The sequence below is a fragment of the Dreissena polymorpha genome, chromosome 1 (genome assembly GCF_020536995.1).
Source record: "Dreissena polymorpha isolate Duluth1 chromosome 1, UMN_Dpol_1.0, whole genome shotgun sequence".
Classification (NCBI taxonomy): domain Eukaryota; kingdom Metazoa; phylum Mollusca; class Bivalvia; order Myida; family Dreissenidae; genus Dreissena; species Dreissena polymorpha.
The window spans coordinates 6,053,119-6,074,480 of record NC_068355.1 but is presented as its reverse complement, the minus strand read 5'-3'; the positions used below and the strand labels follow the sequence as shown (position 1 = coordinate 6,074,480).

At 36.9% G+C, this 21,362-nt stretch overlaps 1 long non-coding RNA gene across 1 annotated transcript; it reads left to right on the top strand.

Annotated features, from left to right (window-relative positions):
* The first annotated feature begins 995 nt into the window (after window positions 1–995).
* LOC127869371 (uncharacterized) lies at window positions 996–11,457 on the top strand. The gene is made up of 5 exons (XR_008044535.1): window positions 996–1,177; window positions 3,684–3,745; window positions 6,251–6,312; window positions 8,821–8,882; window positions 11,408–11,457. It is a non-coding gene; the product is annotated as an uncharacterized LOC127869371 (long non-coding RNA).
* Window positions 11,458–21,362: the final 9,905 nt, after the last annotated feature.

Genomic DNA, 21,362 nt, shown 5'->3' with positions numbered 1-21,362 from the left:
GACAGATATCCAGCCAAACTTATTACATGTGTGAAAAATGAATAGGAAGATAAGAATATGCAAGAAAAAACCATTTTAATCAGAAGATATTTTTCCTTTAGGTTACAATATACTAAATCTTTGGGAGTGCAATGCTATACTCTCTAAAAACATGAACATCATTTATTTGAAGACACGGTTCTCTGTAGGGTCACTTGCCATGACTTTATTTAGTATATTTCTGTGTGCATGTGGCAGGGAAAACATTGTTGTTTACTAGAAATTCACTCTTTTATCTGAAGATTGGAGACTACATAAGACTTTGACAGATGGCGGGAAACCTCATGAACTGGATAGAAGCCGGTAAATAGATGGCCGTAAAACAGTGACTTTTGATTCGTGGCGAGTTCTTTCTTACATGTCGCGTGACCTATCTTTTTTATTGCTTAAATCAATTCGGCTTGGAATGCTCTTCGAGAAAAGGTATGGTTATGAGGGTCTCTATGCGCAAAAGTTTGACTTTATTTTTCGTTAAAGTTATTGCATTTACATTGAATTTGTGTAGGAAATCTTTTACTATATTGTAACCTAAACTAGCTTTAGGTAAAAAATGTAATATCATCTGCAAGTGCAAAATATGACTGGGAAAGCTGATTTTTGGTCATTTCTTAGCAAAAGAGAAGAAAATTAGTGCATTAAATGCATGAATTCAGATTATTTGACCTGGAATAGTTGTTTTTCAAGTTGACCCCCCACCCTTGTATAGCCAAATAAGGGCTTAATTGCTTTCCGACTTAAATTCAAAGGCATTTTGGTTGACCGTGTAGCGTTATTGTGCTACATGCAGTCAGAATTCAACGCCAAGGACTCCGCAATCCAGTAACGCAACAATAGCTTGTGCGTAAAGCATGAACATTCAAACAGAGCCCCATTTTACCTACATGGAATGGCGGACATTTTACAGTTTTGACAGTGCAACAGATGCTTAACTGAGCCAGCTTTCATATTTAGTACAATCATGCATATAACAAGCTTTATCACCTCATATTATTCATAGAAATACACTTAAAATACATAAATGCATGTTTTTTTCTTCATTTTATATCTATTTCTATTGGGTATTTTGACTTTTTCAGGTAGAAGAATGTCTGCGACTAAGCCGAGGGCCACTTGATAAGGGTTGTTGATGGTAAAACAGGTAATAATACTAATTTATTATCATGTACACAGGCAAATAAGCATATTTATGATGCTTAAGGTGTGAAATACTGTCCTAATCAGTTTTGTGGTCACTCAAACTCTTGCCGTCGTGCAATTCCCATGCAGTTTGTATCGATTATTCCGCGTCCTGACACGTAAAGCTCCTGCTCTGTTGGCAGCAGAAGTTGGCACTCAACATGTTTATCCTTGTTCCTGAGCATGTATGCAGCACAGCTGAGTTGATTTGCTACTTGTTACCCTACAATTAGCTTGTGTTTGGTACTGTTTCTCACAATATGCTTACAGTCATGGTTCCGGCTTGAGAAGATGTCGCGTCCGACTTAAACATAGGATTGTTGTAGCGAGTGTCCCCTTCATCGTTTACATTAGAGGGATCTTTTTGACAAAATTTGGCACTTTCAGCAACCAGTTTTGTTTTTTATTTGGTAAATGCTTCTCTCATTCAGTGATTTAAGGGCAGTATTGACTTTATTCGCTTGTCTTTGCATACAGAGGTGACATGGATCAATGATGTTTGATGTGTTGAGAATTCTGCGGGAAGCTGTGTCCCCAAAAGAAGTACTAGAAACCCTTTCAGGAAGCCTGCATTGATCTGAGCTGCCTTTCTGCCCCTGTTACTACATGGAACCTCATTTCTAAGCTTAAAATGCTTGCCTACATATATGTATCTTGTTCATTTTAACCTTTCCGTCCATTCTATACCCCCAAAATGAGCATTTTTCTTTCGCTGGTTCTGAATCCCCATTTTTTACCCAGATTGCCACCATAAAAATAGTCAAAAGTACTTATTTTGTGCCCAAAATATGAAATTTTGTATTCTCTTGAACCTCTAAATGAGAGCTGGCAATGCATATTGACCATCTGCTGCAGTTTAAAGGCACATGACATTATATGCTAGGTAGGATATATCATTGGCCTCTGGCAAATAAATGGGCTCCGAGCGACAAGGCGCGTTTCAAGATTTCACACTTTTATTGGTGCTAAACAACAAGTTATTGGAAGCTTATTGATTTCTTCTCTTCAAAGTATCTTTGATCTCTCATTTGTACTAATTTGTTTATTGTCTTGGATGAAATTGGATTTTCTTTGCTTTGAAATTGACATTTTTGGGGTGATTTAAAAAAAAAACACACAAAAAAGACATTATCAAAATTGCTTAGAGTGAAAATATCTAACAAATTCATTCTTTCACCACCCCGCATAAGCCCCACGTGCATGTCCATTTGGTTTGTTTTGGTATTTTGTTGCAGATATTGAACTTAGCACATTTAAACCTTAAAGGGACATTTAAGCTTTAACAGGCCTAAAATGGCCTTCTTTGGACCGAAAACACCTGCGTGTGAAAATATGAAAAAAAATGGCCAAACGGACAGATAATCCAGCCAAACTTATTACATGTGTGCAATATGAATAGGAAGATAAGAATATGCAAGAAAAACACATTTTAATCAGAAGATATTTTCCTTTAGGTTACAATATACTAAATCTTTTGGAGTGCAATGCTATACTCTCTAAAAACATGAACATCATTTATTTGAAGACACGGTTCTCTGTAGGGTCACTTGCCATGACTTTATTTTAGTATATTTCTGTGTGCATGTGGCAGGGAAAACATTGTTGTTTACTAGAAATTCACTCTTTTATCTGAAGATTGGAGACTACATAAGACTTTGACAGATGGCGGGAAACCCTCATGAACTGGATAGAAGCCGGTAAATAGATGGCCGTAAAACAGTGACTTTTGATTCGTGGCGAGTTCTTTCTTACATGTCGCGTGACCTATCTTTTTATTGCTTAAATCAATTCGGCTTGGAATGCTCTTCGAGAAAAGGTATGGTTATGAGGGTCTCTATGCGCAAAAGTTTGACTTTATTTTTCGTTAAAGTTATTGCATTTACATTGAATTTGTGTAGGAAATCTTTTACTATATTGTAACCTAAACTAGCTTTAGGTAAAAAATGTAATATCATCTGCAAGTGCAAAATATGACTGGGAAAGCTGATTTTTGGTCATTTCTTAGCAAAAGAGAAGAAAATTAGTGCATTAAATGCATGAATTCAGATTATTTGACCTGGAATAGTTGTTTTTCAAGTTGACCCCCCACCCTTGTATAGCCAAATAAGGGCTTAATTGCTTTCCGACTTAAATTCAAAGGCATTTTGGTTGACCGTGTAGCGTTATTGTGCTACATGCAGTCAGAATTCAACGCCAAGGACTCCGCAATCCAGTAACGCAACAATAGCTTGTGCGTAAAGCATGAACATTCAAACAGAGCCCCATTTACCTACATGGAATGGCGGACATTTTTACAGTTTTGACAGTGCAACAGATGCTTAACTGAGCCAGCTTTCATATTTAGTACAATCATGCATATAACAAGCTTTATCACCTCATATTATTCATAGAAATACACTTAAAATACATAAATGCATGTTTTTTCTTCATTTTATATCTATTTCTATTGGGTATTTTGACTTTTTCAGGTAGAAGAATGTCTGCGACTAAGCCGAGGGCCACTTGATAAGGGTTGTTGATGGTAAAACAGGTAATAATACTAATTTATTATCATGTACACAGGCAAATAAGCATATTTATGATGCTTAAGGTGTGAAATACTGTCCTAATCAGTTTTGTGGTCACTCAAACTCTTGCCGTCGTGCAATTCCCATGCAGTTTGTATCGATTATTCCGCGTCCTGACACGTAAAGCTCCTGCTCTGTTGGCAGCAGAAGTTGGCACTCAACATGTTTATCCTTGTTCCTGAGCATGTATGCAGCACAGCTGAGTTGATTTGCTACTTGTTACCCTACAATTAGCTTGTGTTTGGTACTGTTTTCTCACAATATGCTTACAGTCATGGTTCCGGCTTGAGAAGATGTCGCGTCCGACTTAAACATAGGATTGTTGTAGCGAGTGTCCCCTTCATCGTTTACATTAGAGGGATCTTTTTGACAAAATTTGGCACTTTCAGCAACCAGTTTTGTTTTTTATTTGGTAAATGCTTCTCTCATTCAGTGATTTAAGGGCAGTATTGACTTTATTCGCTTGTCTTTGCATACAGAGGTGACATGGATCAATGATGTTTGATGTGTTGAGAATTCTGCGGGAAGCTGTGTCCCCAAAAGAAGTACTAGAAACCCCTTTCAGGAAGCCTGCATTGATCTGAGCTGCCTTTCTGCCCTGTTACTACATGGAACCTCATTTCTAAGCTTAAAATGCTTGCCTACATATATGTATCTTGTTCATTTTAACCTTTCCGTCCATTCTATACCCCCAAAATGAGCATTTTTCTTTCGCTTGGTTCTGAATCCCCATTTTTTACCCAGATTGCCACCATAAAAATAGTCAAAAGTACTTATTTTGTGCCCAAAATATGAAATTTGTATTCTCTTGAACCTCTAAATGAGAGCTGGCAATGCATATTGACCATCTGCTGCAGTTTAAAGGCACCCATGACATTATATGCTAGGATATATCATTGGCCTCTGGCAAATAAATGGGCTCCGAGCGACAAGGCGCGTTTCAAGATTTCACACTTTTATTGGTGCTAAACAACAAGTTATTGGAAGCTTATTGATTTCTTCTCTTCAAAGTATCTTTGATCTCTCATTTGTACTAATTTGTTATTGTCTTGGATGAAATTGGATTTTCTTTGCTTTGAAATTGACATTTTTGGGGTGATTTAAAAAAAAAAACACAAAAAAGACATTATCAAAATTGCTTAGAGTGAAAATATCTAACAAATTCATTCTTTCACCACCCCGCATAAGCCCCACGTGCATGTCCATTTGGTTTGTTTTGGTATTTTGTTGCAGATATTGAACTTAGCACATTTAAACCTTAAAGGGACATTTAAGCTTTAACAGGCCTAAAATGGCCTTCTTTGGACCGAAAACACCTGCGTGTGAAAATATGAAAAAAAATGGCCAAACGGACAGATAATCCAGCCAAACTTATTACATGTGTGCAATATGAATAGGAAGATAAGAATATGCAAGAAAAACACATTTTAATCAGAAGATATTTTTCCTTTAGGTTACAATATACTAAATCTTTTGGAGTGCAATGCTATACTCTCTAAAAACATGAACATCATTTATTTGAAGACACGGTTCTCTGTAGGGTCACTTGCCATGACTTTATTTTAGTATATTTCTGTGTGCATGTGGCAGGGAAAACATTGTTGTTTACTAGAAATTCACTCTTTTATCTGAAGATTGGAGACTACATAAGACTTTGACAGATGGCGGGAAACCCTCATGAACTGGATAGAAGCCGGTAAATAGATGGCCGTAAAACAGTGACTTTTGATTCGTGGCGAGTTCTTTCTTACATGTCGCGTGACCTATCTTTTTATTGCTTAAATCAATTCGGCTTGGAATGCTCTTCGAGAAAAGGTATGGTTATGAGGGTCTCTATGCGCAAAAGTTTGACTTTATTTTTCGTTAAAGTTATTGCATTTACATTGAATTTGTGTAGGAAATCTTTTACTATATTGTAACCTAAACTAGCTTTAGGTAAAAAATGTAATATCATCTGCAAGTGCAAAATATGACTGGGAAAGCTGATTTTTGGTCATTTCTTAGCAAAAGAGAAGAAAATTAGTGCATTAAATGCATGAATTCAGATTATTTGACCTGGAATAGTTGTTTTTCAAGTTGACCCCCCACCCTTGTATAGCCAAATAAGGGCTTAATTGCTTTCCGACTTAAATTCAAAGGCATTTTGGTTGACCGTGTAGCGTTATTGTGCTACATGCAGTCAGAATTCAACGCCAAGGACTCCGCAATCCAGTAACGCAACAATAGCTTGTGCGTAAAGCATGAACATTCAAACAGAGCCCCATTTTACCTACATGGAATGGCGGACATTTTTACAGTTTTGACAGTGCAACAGATGCTTAACTGAGCCAGCTTTCATATTTAGTACAATCATGCATATAACAAGCTTTATCACCTCATATTATTCATAGAAATACACTTAAAATACATAAATGCATGTTTTTTTTCTTCATTATATCTATTTCTATTGGGTATTTTGACTTTTTCAGGTAGAAGAATGTCTGCGACTAAGCCGAGGGCCACTTGATAAGGGTTGTTGATGGTAAAACAGGTAATAATACTAATTTATTATCATGTACACAGGCAAATAAGCATATTTATGATGCTTAAGGTGTGAAATACTGTCCTAATCAGTTTTGTGGTCACTCAAACTCTTGCCGTCGTGCAATTCCCATGCAGTTTGTATCGATTATTCCGCGTCCTGACACGTAAAGCTCCTGCTCTGTTGGCAGCAGAAGTTGGCACTCAACATGTTTATCCTTGTTCCTGAGCATGTATGCAGCACAGCTGAGTTGATTTGCTACTTGTTACCCTACAATTAGCTTGTGTTTGGTACTGTTTTCTCACAATATGCTTACAGTCATGGTTCCGGCTTGAGAAGATGTCGCGTCCGACTTAAACATAGGATTGTTGTAGCGAGTGTCCCCTTCATCGTTTACATTAGAGGGATCTTTTTGACAAAATTTGGCACTTTCAGCAACCAGTTTTGTTTTTTATTTGGTAAATGCTTCTCTCATTCAGTGATTTAAGGGCAGTATTGACTTTATTCGCTTGTCTTTGCATACAGAGGTGACATGGATCAATGATGTTTGATGTGTTGAGAATTCTGCGGGAAGCTGTGTCCCCAAAAGAAGTACTAGAAACCCCTTTCAGGAAGCCTGCATTGATCTGAGCTGCCTTTCTGCCCCTGTTACTACATGGAACCTCATTTCTAAGCTTAAAATGCTTGCCTACATATATGTATCTTGTTCATTTTAACCTTTCCGTCCATTCTATACCCCCAAAATGAGCATTTTTTCTTTCGCTTGGTTCTGAATCCCCATTTTTTACCCAGATTGCCACCATAAAAATAGTCAAAAGTACTTATTTTGTGCCCAAAATATGAAATTTTGTATTCTCTTGAACCTCTAAATGAGAGCTGGCAATGCATATTGACCATCTGCTGCAGTTTAAAGGCACCCATGACATTATATGCTAGGATATATCATTGGCCTCTGGCAAATAAATGGGCTCCGAGCGACAAGGCGCGTTTCAAGATTTCACACTTTTATTGGTGCTAAACAACAAGTTATTGGAAGCTTATTGATTTCTTCTCTTCAAAGTATCTTTGATCTCTCATTTGTACTAATTTGTTTATTGTCTTGGATGAAATTGGATTTTCTTTGCTTTGAAATTGACATTTTTGGGGTGATTTAAAAAAAAACACACAAAAAAAGACATTATCAAAATTGCTTAGAGTGAAAATATCTAACAAATTCATTCTTTCACACCCCGCATAAGCCCCACGTGCATGTCCATTTGGTTTGTTTTGGTATTTTGTTGCAGATATTGAACTTAGCACATTTAAACCTTAAAGGGACATTTAAGCTTTAACAGGCCTAAAATGGCCTCTTTGGACCGAAAACACCTGCGTGTGAAAATATGAAAAAAAATGGCCAAACGGACAGATAATCCAGCCAAACTTATTACATGTGTGCAATATGAATAGGAAGATAAGAATATGCAAGAAAAACACATTTTAATCAGAAGATATTTTTCCTTTAGGTTACAATATACTAAATCTTTTTGGAGTGCAATGCTATACTCTCTAAAAACATGAACATCATTTATTTGAAGACACGGTTCTCTGTAGGGTCACTTGCCATGACTTTTTTTAGTATATTTCTGTGTGCATGTGGCAGGGAAAACATTGTTGTTTACTAGAAATTCACTCTTTTATCTGAAGATTGGAGACTACATAAGACTTTGACAGATGGCGGGAAACCCTCATGAACTGGATAGAAGCCGGTAAATAGATGGCCGTAAAACAGTGACTTTTGATTCGTGGCGAGTTCTTTCTTACATGTCGCGTGACCTATCTTTTTTATTGCTTAAATCAATTCGGCTTGGAATGCTCTTCGAGAAAAGGTATGGTTATGAGGGTCTCTATGCGCAAAAGTTTGACTTTATTTTTCGTTAAAGTTATTGCATTTACATTGAATTTGTGTAGGAAATCTTTTACTATATTGTAACCTAAACTAGCTTTAGGTAAAAAATGTAATATCATCTGCAAGTGCAAAATATGACTGGGAAAGCTGATTTTTGGTCATTTCTTAGCAAAAGAGAAGAAAATTAGTGCATTAAATGCATGAATTCAGATTATTTGACCTGGAATAGTTGTTTTTCAAGTTGACCCCCCACCCTTGTATAGCCAAATAAGGGCTTAATTGCTTTCCGACTTAAATTCAAAGGCATTTTGGTTGACCGTGTAGCGTTATTGTGCTACATGCAGTCAGAATTCAACGCCAAGGACTCCGCAATCCAGTAACGCAACAATAGCTTGTGCGTAAAGCATGAACATTCAAACAGAGCCCCATTTACCTACATGGAATGGCGGACATTTTTACAGTTTTGACAGTGCAACAGATGCTTAACTGAGCCAGCTTTCATATTTAGTACAATCATGCATATAACAAGCTTTATCACCTCATATTATTCATAGAAATACACTTAAAATACATAAATGCATGTTTTTTCTTCATTTTATATCTATTTCTATTGGGTATTTTGACTTTTTCAGGTAGAAGAATGTCTGCGACTAAGCCGAGGGCCACTTGATAAGGGTTGTTGATGGTAAAACAGGTAATAATACTAATTTATTATCATGTACACAGGCAAATAAGCATATTTATGATGCTTAAGGTGTGAAATACTGTCCTAATCAGTTTTGTGGTCACTCAAACTCTTGCCGTCGTGCAATTCCCATGCACTTTTGTATCGCTTATTCCGCGTCCTGACACGTAAAGCTCCTGCCTCTGTTTGGCAGCAGACGTTGGCCACTCCAACATGTTTATTCCTTGTTCCTGAGCCATGTATGCAGCACAGCTGAGTTTGATTTGCTACTTGTTACCCTACAATTAGCTTGTGGTTTGTTACGTTTCTCACAATTATGCTTACAGTCATGGTTCCGGCTTGAGAAGATGTCGCGTCCGACTACTTAAACATAGGATTGTTTGTAGCGAGTGTCCCCTTCATCGTTTACATTAGAGGGATCTTTTTGACAAAATTTGGCACTTTCAGCAACCAGTTTTGTTTTTATTTGGTAAATGCTTCTCTATTCAGTGATTTAAGGGGCAGTATTGACTTATTCGCTTGTCTTGCATTCACAGAGGTGACATGGATCAATGATGTTTGATGTGTGTTGAGAATTCTGCGGGAAGCTGTGTCCCCAAAAGAAGTACTAGAAACCTCTTTCAGGAAGCCTGCATTGATCTGAGCTGCCTTTCTGCCCCTGTTACTACATGGAACCTCATTTCTAAGCTTAAAATGCTTGCCTACATATATGTATCTTGTTCATTTAACCTTTCCGTCCATTCTATACCCCCAAAATGAGCATTTTTTCTTTCGCTTGGTTCTGAATCCCCATTTTTTACCCAGATTGCACCATAAAAATAGTCAAAAGTACTTATTTTGTGCCCAAAATATGAAATTTTGTATTCTCTTGAACCTCTAAATGAGAGCTGGCAATGCATATTGACCATCTGCTGCAGTTTAAAGGCACCCATGACATTATATGCTAGGATATATCATTGGCCTCTGGCAAATAAATGGGCTCCGAGCGACAAGGCGCGTTTCAAGATTTCACACTTTTATTGGTGCTAAACAACAAGTTATTGGAAGCTTATTGATTTTCTTCTCTTCAAAGTATCTTTGATCTCTCATTTGTACTAATTTGTTATTGTCTTGGATGAAATTGGATTTTCTTTGCTTTGAAATTGACATTTTGGGGTGATTTAAAAAAAAACACACAAAAAAGACATTATCAAAATTGCTTAGAGTGAAAATATCTAACAAATTCATTCTTTCACCACCCCGCATAAGCCCCACGTGCATGTCCATTTGGTTTGTTTTTGGTATTTTGTTGCAGATATTGAACTTAGCACATTTAACCTTAAAGGGACATTTAAGCTTTAACAGGCCTAAAATGGCCTTCTTTGGACCGAAAACACCTGCGTGTGAAAATATGAAAAAAATGGCCAAACGGACAGATAATCCAGCCAAACTTATTACATGTGTGCAATATGAATAGGAAGATAAGAATATGCAAGAAAAACACATTTTAATCAGAAGATATTTTTCCTTTAGGTTACAATATACTAAATCTTTTGGAGTGCAATGCTATACTCTCTAAAACATGAACATCATTTATTTGAAGACACGGTTCTCTGTAGGGTCACTTGCCATGACTTATTTTAGTATATTTCTGTGTGCATGTGGCAGGGAAAAACATTGTTGTTTACTAGAAATTCACTCTTTTATCTGAAGATTGGAGACTACATAAGACTTTGACAGATGGCGGGAAACCCTCATGAACTGGATAGAAGCCGGTAAATAGATGGCCGTAAAACAGTGACTTTTGATTCGTGGCGAGTTCTTTCTTACATGTCTCGTGACCTATCTTTTTTATTGCTTAAATCAATTCGGCTTGGAATGCTCTTCGAGAAAAGGTATGGTTATGAGGGTCTCTATGCGCAAAGTTTGACTTTATTTTTCGTTTAAAGTTATTGCATTTACATTTGAATTTGTGTAGGAAATCTTTTACTATATTGTAACCTAAACTAGCTTTAGGTAAAAAATGTAATATCATCTGCAAGTGCAAAATATGACTGGGAAAGCTGATTTTGGTCATTTCTTAGCAAAAGAAAGAAAATTAGTGCATTAAATGCATGAATTCAGATTATTTGACCTGGAAATAGTTGTTTTTCAAGTTGACCCCCCCCACCCTTGTATAGCCAAATAAGGGCCTTAATTGCTTTCCGACTTAAATTCAAAGGCATTTTGGTTGACCGTTGTAGCGTTATTGTGCTACATGCAGTCAGAATTCAACGCCAAGGACTCCGCAATCCAGTAACGCAACAATAGCTTGTGCGGTTAAAGCATGAACATTCAAACAGAGCCCCATTTTACCTACATGGAATGGCGGACATTTTTACAGTTTTGACAGTGCAACAGATGCTTTAACTGAGCCAGCTTTCATATTTAGTACAATCATGCATATACAAGCTTTATCACCTCATATTATTCATAGAAATACACTTAAAATACATAAATGCATGTTTTTTTCTTCATTTTATATCTATTTCTATTGGGTATTTTGACTTTTTCAGGTAGAAGAATGTCTGCGACTAAGCCGAGGGCCACTTGATAAGGGTTGTTGATGGTTAAAACAGGTAATAATACTAATTTATTATCATGTACACAGGCAAATAAGCATATTTATGATGCTTAAGGTGTGAATACTGTCCCTAATCAGTTTTGTGGTCACTCAAAATCTTGCTGTCGTGCAATTCCATGCAGTTTTGTATCGATTATTCCGCGTCCTGACACGTAAAGCTCCTGCTCTGTTGGCAGCAGAAGTTGGCACTCAAACATGTTTATCCTTGTTCCTGAGCATGTATGCAGCACAGCTGAGTGATTTGCTACTTGTTACCCTACAATTAGCTTGTGTTTGGTACTGTTTTCTCACAATATGCTTACAGTCATGGTTCCGGCTTGAGAAGATGTTGCGTCCGACTTAAACATAGGATTGTTGTAGCGAGTGGTCCCCCTTCATCGTTTACATTAGAGGATCTTTTTGACAAAATTTGGCACTTTCAGCAACCAGTTTTGTTTTTTATTTGGTAAATGCTTCTCTCATTCAGTGATTTAAGGGCAGTATTGACTTTATTCGCTTGTCTTTGCATACAGAGGTGACATGGATCAATGATGTTTGATGTGTTGAGAATCTGCGGGAAGCTGGTCCCAAAAGAAGTACTAGAAAACCCTTTCAGGAGCCTGCATTGATCTGAGCTGCCTTTCTGCCCCTGTTACTACATGGAACCTCATTTCTAAGCTTAAAATGCTTGCCTACATATATGTATCTTGTTCATTTTAACCTTTCCGTCCATTCTATACCCCCAAAATGAGCATTTTTTCTTTCGCTTGGTTCTGAATCCCCATTTTTTACCCAGATTGCCACCATAAAAATAGTCAAAAGTACTTATTTTGTGCCCAAAAATATGAAATTTTGTATTCTCTTGAACCTCTAAATGAGAGCTGGCAATGCATATTGACCATCTGCTGCAGTTTAAAGGCACCCATGACATTATATGCTAGGATATATCATTGGCCTCTGGCAAATAAATGGGCTCCGAGCGACAAGGCGCGTTTCAGATTTCACACTTTTATTGGTGCTAAACAACAAGTTATTGGAAGCTTATTGATTTCTTCTCTTCAAAGTATCTTTGATCTCTCATTTGTACTAATTTGTTTATTGTCTTGGATGAAATTGGATTTTCTTGCTTTGAAATTGGACATTTTTGGGTGATTTAAAAAAAAAACACACAAAAAAGACATTATCAAAATGCTTAGAGTGAAATATCTAACAAATTCATTCTTTCACACCCCGCATAAGCCCCACGTGCATGTCCATTTGGTTTGTTTTGGTATTTTGTTGCAGATATTGAACTTAGCACATTTAAACCTTAAAGGGACATTTAAGCTTTAACAGGCCTAAAATGCCTTCTTTGGACCGAAAACACCTGCGTGTGAAAATATGAAAAAAAATGGCCAAACGGACAGATAATCCAGCCAAACTTATTACATGTGTGCAATATGAATAGGAAGATAAGAATATGCAAGAAAAACACATTTTAATCAGAAGATATTTTTCCTTTAGGTTAACATATACTAAATCTTTTTGGAGTGCAATGCTATAACTCTCTAAAACATGAACATCATTTATTTGAAGACACGGTTCTCTGTAGGGTCACTTGCCATGACTTTATTTTAGTATATTTCTGTGTGCATGTGGCAGGGAAAACATTGTTTTACATAGAATTCACTCTTTTATCTGAAGATTGGAGACTACATAAGACTTTGACAGATGGCGGGAAACCCTCATGAACTGGATAGAAGCCGGTAAATAGATGGCCGTAAAACAGTGACTTTTTGATTCGTGGCGAGTTCTTTCTTACATTCGCGTGACCTATCTTTTTATTGCTTAATTAAATTCATTCGGCTTGAATGCTCTTCGAGAAAAGGTATGGTTATGAGGGGTCTCTATGCGCAAAAGTTTGACTTTATTTTTCGTTAAAGTTATTGCGATTTACATTGAATTTGATGTAGGAATCTTTTACTATATTGTTGAACCCTAACTACTGCTTAGGTAAAAAATGTAATATCATCTGCAAGTGCAAATATGACTGGGAAAGCTGATTTTTGGTCATTTCTTAGCAAAGAGAAGAAAATTAGGTGCAGTAAATGCATGAATTCAGATTATTTGACCTGGAATAGTTTGTTTTTAAGATGACCCCCCACCCGGTATAGCCAAATAAGGGTCTAATTGCTTTCCGCCTTAATTCAAAGGCATTTTGGTTGACCGTGTAGCGTTTATGTGCTACAGCAGTCAGAATTCAACGCCAAGACTCCGCAATCCAGTAACGCAACAATAGCTTGTGCGTAAAGCATGAACATTCAAACAGAGCCCCATTTTACCTACATGGAATGGCGGACATTTTTACAGTTTTGACAGTATGCAACAGATGCTTTACTGAGCCAGCTTTCATATTTAGTACAATCATGCATATAACAAGCTTTATCACCTCATATTATTCATAGAAATTACACTTAAAATACATAAATGCATGTTTTTTTCTTCATTTTATATCTATTTCTATTGGGTATTTTGACTTTTTCAGGTAGACAGAATGTCTGCGACTAGCCAAGGGCCACTTGATAAGGGTTGTTGATGGTAAAACAGGTAATAATACTAATTTATTATCATGTACACAGGCAAATAAGCATATTTATGATGCTTAAGGTGTGAAATACTGTCCTAATCAGTTTTGTGGTCACTCAAACTTGCCGTCGTGCAATTCCCATGCAGTTTGTATCGATTATTCCGCGTCCTGACACGTAAAGCTCCTGCTCTGTTGGCAGCAGAAGTTGGCACTCAACATGTTTATCCTTGTTCCTGAGCATGTATGCAGCACAGCTGAGTTGATTTGCTACTTGTTACCCTACAATTAGCTTGTGTTTGGTACTGTTTTCTCACAATATGCTTACAGTCATGGTTCCGGCTTGAGAAGATGTCGCGTCCGACTTAAACATAGGATTGTTGTAGCGAGTGTCCCCTTCATCGTTTACATTAGAGGGATCTTTTTGACAAAATTTGGCACTTTCAGCAACCAGTTTTGTTTTTTATTTGGTAAATGCTTCTCTCATTCAGTGATTTAAGGGCAGTATTGACTTATTTATTCTCTTGTCTTTGCATACAGAGGTGACATGGATCATGATGTTTGATGTGTTGAGAATTACTGCGGGAGCTGTGTCCCCAAAAGAAGTACTAGAAACCCCCTGTCAGGAAGCCTGCATATGATCTGAGTGCCTTCCTTTCTGCCCATGTTACTACATGGAACCTTCATTTCTAAGCTTAAAGGCTTGCATACTCTATGTATCTTGTTCATTTTAACCGTTCCGTCCATTTATACCCCAACAAAATGAGACATTTTTTTCTTTCGGCTTGGTTCTGAATCCCCATTTTTACAAGATTGCACCATCAAAAATAGTCAAAAGTACTTATTTGGCCCCACAAAATTCAATTTTGTAGTCTATTTTGAACCTCTAAATGAGAGTGGAATGCATATGACAGCTGCTGCAGTTTAAAGGCACCACATGACATTATATGCTAGGTCATATATCATTGGCCTTCTGGCAAATAAACGGGCTACGAGCTAGCGACAAGGAGCGTTTCAAGATTTCACACTTTTATTGGTGCTAAACAACAAGTTATTGGAAGCTTATTGATTTCTTCTCTTCAAAGTATCTTTGATCTCTCATTTGTACTAATTGTTTATTTCTTGGATGAAATGGATTTTCTTTGCTTTGAAATTGACATTTTTGGGGTGATTTAAAAAAAAACACAAAAAAAGACATTATCAAAATTGCTTAGAGTGAAAATATCTAACAAATTCATTCTTTCACCACCCCGCATAAGCCCCACGTGCATGTCCATTTGGTTTGTTTTGGTATTTTGTTGCAGATATTGAACTTAGCACATTTAAACCTTAAAGGGACATTTAAGCTTTAACAGGCCTAAAATGGCCTTCTTTGGACCGAAAACACCTGCGTGTGAAAATATGAAAAAAAATGGCCAAACGGACAGATAATCCAGCCAAACTTATTACATGTGTGCAATATGAATAGGAAGATAAGAATATGCAAGAAAAACACATTTTAATCAGAAGATATTTTTCCTTTAGGTTACAATATACTAAATCTTTTGGAGTGCAATGCTATACTCTCTAAAAACATGAACATCATTTATTTGAAGACACGGTTCTCTGTAGGGTCACTTGCCATGACTTTATTTTAGTATATTTCTGTGTGCATGTGGCAGGGAAAACATTGTTGTTTACTAGAAATTCACTCTTTTATCTGAAGATTGGAGACTACATAAGACTTTGACAGATGGCGGGAAACCCTCATGAACTGGATAGAAGCCGGTAAATAGATGGCGCGTAAAACAGTGACTTTTGATTCGTGGCGAGTTCTTTCTTACATGTCGCGTGACCTATCTTTTTATTGCTTAAATCAATTCGGCTTGGAATGCTCTTCGAGAAAAGGTATGGTTATGAGGGTCTCTATGCGCAAAAGTTTGACTTTATTTTTCGTTAAAGTTATTGCATTTACATTGAATTTGTGTAGGAAATCTTTTACTATATTGTAACCTAAACTAGCTTTAGGTAAAAAATGTAATATCATCTGCAAGTGCAAAATATGACTGGGAAAGCTGATTTTTGGTCATTTCTTAGCAAAAGAGAAGAAAATTAGTGCATTAAATGCATGAATTCAGATTATTTGACCTGGAATAGTTGTTTTTCAAGTTGACCCCCCACCCTTGTATAGCCAAATAAGGGCTTAATTGCTTTCCGACTTAAATTCAAAGGCATTTTGGTTGACCGTGTAGCGTTATTGTGCTACATGCAGTCAGAATTCAACGCCAAGGACTCCGCAATCCAGTAACGCAACAATAGCTTGTGCGTAAAGCATGAACATTCAAACAGAGCCCCATTTACCTACATGGAATGGCGGACATTTTTACAGTTTTGACAGTGCAACAGATGCTTAACTGAGCCAGCTTTCATATTTAGTACAATCATGCATATAACAAGCTTTATCACCTCATATATTCATAGAAATACACTAAAAAAATACAAATGCATGTTTTTTTCTTCATTTATATCTATTTCTATTGGGTATTTTGACTTTTTCAGGTAGTAGAAGAATGTCTGCGACTAAGCCGAGGGCCACTTGATAAGGGTTGTTGATGGTTATAAAACAGGTAATAATACTAATTTATTATCATGTACACAGGCAAATAAGCATATTTATGATGCTTAAGGTGTGAAATACTGTCCTAATCAGTTTTGTGGTCACTCAAACTCTTGCCGTCGTGCAATTCCCATGCAGTTTGTATCGATTATTCCGCGTCCTGACACGTAAAGCTCCTGCTCTGTTGGCAGCAGAAGTTGGCACTCAACATGTTTATCCTTGTTCCTGAGCATGTATGCAGCACAGCTGAGTTGATTTGCTACTTGTTACCCTACAATTAGCTGTGTTTGGTACTGTTTTCTCACAATATGCTTACAGTCATGGTTCCGGCTTGAGAAGATGTCGCGTCCGACTTAAACATAGGATTGTTGTAGCGAGTGTCCCCTTCATCGTTTACATTAGAGGGATCTTTTTGACAAAATTTGGCACTTTCAGCAACCAGTTTTGTTTTTTATTTGGTAAATGCTTCTCTCATTCAGTGATTTAAGGGCAGTATTGACTTTATTCGCTTGTCTTTGCATACAGAGGTGACATGGATCAATGATGTTTGATGTGTTGAGAATTCTGCGGGAAGCTGTGTGTCCCAAAAGAAGTACTAGAAACCCTTTCAGGAAGCCTGCATTGATCTGAGCTGCCTTTCTGCCCTGTTACTACATGGAACCTCATTTCTAAGCTTAAAATGCTTGCCTACATATATGTATCTTGTTCATTTTAACCTTTCCGTCCATTCTATACCCCAAAATGAGCATTTTTTCTTTCGCTTGGTTCTGAATCCCCATTTTTTACCCAGATTGCCACCATAAAAATAGTCAAAAGTACTTATTTTGTGCCCAAAATATGAAATTTTGTATTCTCTTGAACCTCTAAATGAGAGCTGGCAATGCATATTGACCATCTGCTGCAGTTTAAAGGCACCCATGACATATGCTAGGATATATCATTGGCCTCTGGCAAATAAATGGGCTCCGAGCGACAAGGCGCGTTTCAAGATTTCACACTTTTATTGGTGCTAAACAACAAGTTATTGGAAGCTTATTGATTTCTTCTCTTCAAAGTATCTTTGATCTCTCATTTGTACTAATTTGTTTATTGTCTTGGATGAAATTGGATTTTCTTTGCTTTGAAATTGACATTTTTGGGGTGATTTAAAAAAAAACACACAAAAAAGACATTATCAAAATTGCTTAGAGTGAAAATATCTAACAAATTCATTCTTTCACCACCCCGCATAAGCCCCACGTGCATGTCCATTTGGTTTGTTTTGGTATTTGTTGCAGATATTGAACTTAGCACATTTAAACTTAAAGGGACATTTAAGCTTTAACAGGCCTAAAATGGCCTTCTTTGGACCGAAAACACCTGCGTGTGAAAATATGAAAAAAAATGGCCAAACGGACAGATAATCCAGCCAAACTTATTACATGTGTGCAATATGAATAGGAAGATAAGAATATGCAAGAAAAACACATTTTAATCAGAAGATATTTTCCTTTAGGTTACAATATACTAAATCTTTTGGAGTGCAATGCTATACTCTCTAAAAACATGAACATCATTTATTTGAAGACACGGTTCTCTGTAGGGTCACTTGCCATGACTTTATTTTAGTATATTTCTGTGTGCATGTGGCAGGGAAAACATTGTTGTTTACTAGAAATTCACTCTTTTATCTGAAGATTGGAGACTACATAAGACTTTGACAGATGGCGGGAAACCCTCATGAACTGGATAGAAGCCGGTAAATAGATGGCCGTAAAACAGTGACTTTTGATTCGTGGCGAGTTCTTTCTTACATGTCGCGTGACCTATCTTTTTTATTGCTTAAATCAATTCGGCTTGGAATGCTCTTCGAGAAAAGGTATGGTTATGAGGGTCTCTATGCGCAAAAGTTTGACTTTATTTTCGTTAAAGTTATTGCATTTACATTGAATTTGTGTAGGAAATCTTTTACTATATTGTAACCTAAACTAGCTTTAGGTAAAAAATGTAATATCATCTGCAAGTGCAAAATATGACTGGGAAAGCTGATTTTTGGTCATTTCTTAGCAAAAGAGAAGAAAATTAGTGCATTAAATGCATGAATTCAGATTATTTGACCTGGAATAGTTGTTTTTCAAGTTGACCCCCCACCCTTGTATAGCCAAATAAGGGCTTAATTGCTTTCCGACTTAAATTCAAAGGCATTTTGGTTGACCGTGTAGCGTTATTGTGCTACATGCAGTCAGAATTCAACGCCAAGGACTCCGCAATCCAGTAACGCAACAATAGCTTGTGCGTGCGTAAAGCATGAACATTCAAACAGAGCCCCATTTTACCTACATGGAATGGCGGACATTTTTACAGTTTTGACAGTGCAACAGATGCTTAACTGAGCCAGCTTTCATATTTAGTACAATCATGCATATAACAAGCTTTATCACCTCATATTATTCATAGAAATACACTTAAAATACATAAATGCATGTTTTTTTCTTCATTTTATATCTATTTCTATTGGGTATTTTGACTTTTTCAGGTAGAAGAATGTCTGCGACTAAGCCGAGGGCCACTTGATAAGGGTTGTTGATGGTTAAAACAGGTAATAATACTAATTTATTATCATGTACACAGGCAAATAAGCATATTTATGATGCTTAAGGTGTGAAATACTGTCCTAATCAGTTTTGTGGTCACTCAAACTCTTGCCGTCGTGCAATTCCCATGCAGTTTGTATCGATTATTCCGCGTCCTGACACGTAAAGCTCTGCTCTGTTGGCAGCAGAAGTTGGCACTCAACATGATATCTTATCCTTGTTCCTGAGCATGTATGCAGCACAGCTGAGTTGATTTGCTACTTGTTACCCTACAATTAGCTTGTGTTTGGTACTGTTTTCTCACAATATGCTTACAGTCATGGTTCCGGCTTGAGAAGATGTCGCGTCCGACTTAAACATAGGATTGTTGTAGCGAGTGTCCCCTTCATCGTTTACATTAGAGGGATCTTTTTGACAAAATTTGGCACTTTCAGCAACCAGTTTTGTTTTTTATTTGGTAAATGCTTCTCTCATTCAGTGATTTAAGGGCAGTATTGACTTTATTCGCTTGTCTTTGCATACAGAGGTGACATGGATCAATGATGTTTGATGTGTTGAGAATTCTGCGGGAAGCTGTGTCCCCAAAAGAAGTACTAGAAACCCCTTTCAGGAAGCCTGCATTGATCTGAGCTGCCTTTCTGCCCCTGTTACTACATGGAACCTCATTTCTAAGCTTAAAATGCTTGCCTACATATATGTATCTTGTTCATTTAACCTTTCCGTCCATTCTATACCCCCAAAATGAGCATTTTTCTTTCGCTTGGTTCTGAATCCCCATTTTTACCCAGATTGCCACCATAAAAATAGTCAAAAGTACTTATTTTGTGCCCAAAATATGAAATTTTGTATTCTCTTGAACCTCTAAATGAGAGCTGGCAATGCATATTGACCATCTGCTGCAGTTTAAAGGCACCCATGACATTATATGCTAGGATATATCATTGGCCTCTGGCAAATAAATGGGCTCCGAGCGACAAGGCGCGTTTCAAGATTTCACACTTTTATTGGTGCTAAACAACAAGTTATTGGAAGCTTATTGATTTCTTCTCTTCAAAGTATCTTTGATCTCTCATTTGTACTAATTTGTTTATTGTCTTGGATGAAATTGGATTTTCTTTGCTTTGAAATTGACATTTTTGGGGTGATTTAAAAAAAAAACACAAAAAAGACATTATCAAAATTGCTTAGAGTGAAAATATCTAACAAATTCATTCTTTCACCACCCCGCATAAGCCCCACGTGCATGTCCATTTGGTTTGTTTTGGTATTTTGTTGCAGATATTGAACTTAGCACATTTAAACTTAAAGGGACATTTAAGCTTTAACAGGCCTAAAATGGCCTTCTTTGGACCGAAAACACCTGCGTGTGAAAATATGAAAAAAAATGGCCAAACGGACAGATAATCCAGCCAAACTTATTACATGTGTGCAATATGAATAGGAAGATAAGAATATGCAAGAAAAACACATTTTAATCAGAAGATATTTTCCTTTAGGTTACAATATACTAAATCTTTTTGGAGTGCAATGCTATACTCTCTAAAAACATGAACATCATTTATTTGAAGACACGGTTCTCTGTAGGGTCACTTGCCATGACTTTATTTTAGTATATTTCTGTGTGCATGTGGCAGGGAAAACATTGTTGTTTACTAGAAATTCACTCTTTTATCTGAAGATTGGAGACTACATAAGACTTTGACAGATGGCGGGAAACCCTCATGAACTGGATAGAAGCCGGTAAATAGATGGCCGTAAAACAGTGACTTTTGATTCGTGGCGAGTTCTTTCTTACATGTCGCGTGACCTATCTTTTTTATTGCTTAAATCAATTCGGCTTGGAATGCTCTTCGAGAAAAGGTATGGTTATGAGGGTCTCTATGCGCAAAAGTTTGACTTTATTTTCGTTAAAGTTATTGCATTTACATTGAATTTGTGTAGGAAATCTTTTTACTATATTGTAACCTAAACTAGCTTTAGGTAAAAAATGTAATATCATCTGCAAGTGCAAAATATGACTGGGAAAGCTGATTTTGGTCATTCTTAGCAAAAGAGAAGAAAATTAGTGCATTAAATGCATGAATTCAGATTATTTGACCTGGAATAGTTGTTTTTCAAGTTGACCCCCACACCCTTGTATAGCCAAATAAGGGCTTAATTGCTTTCCGACTTAAAT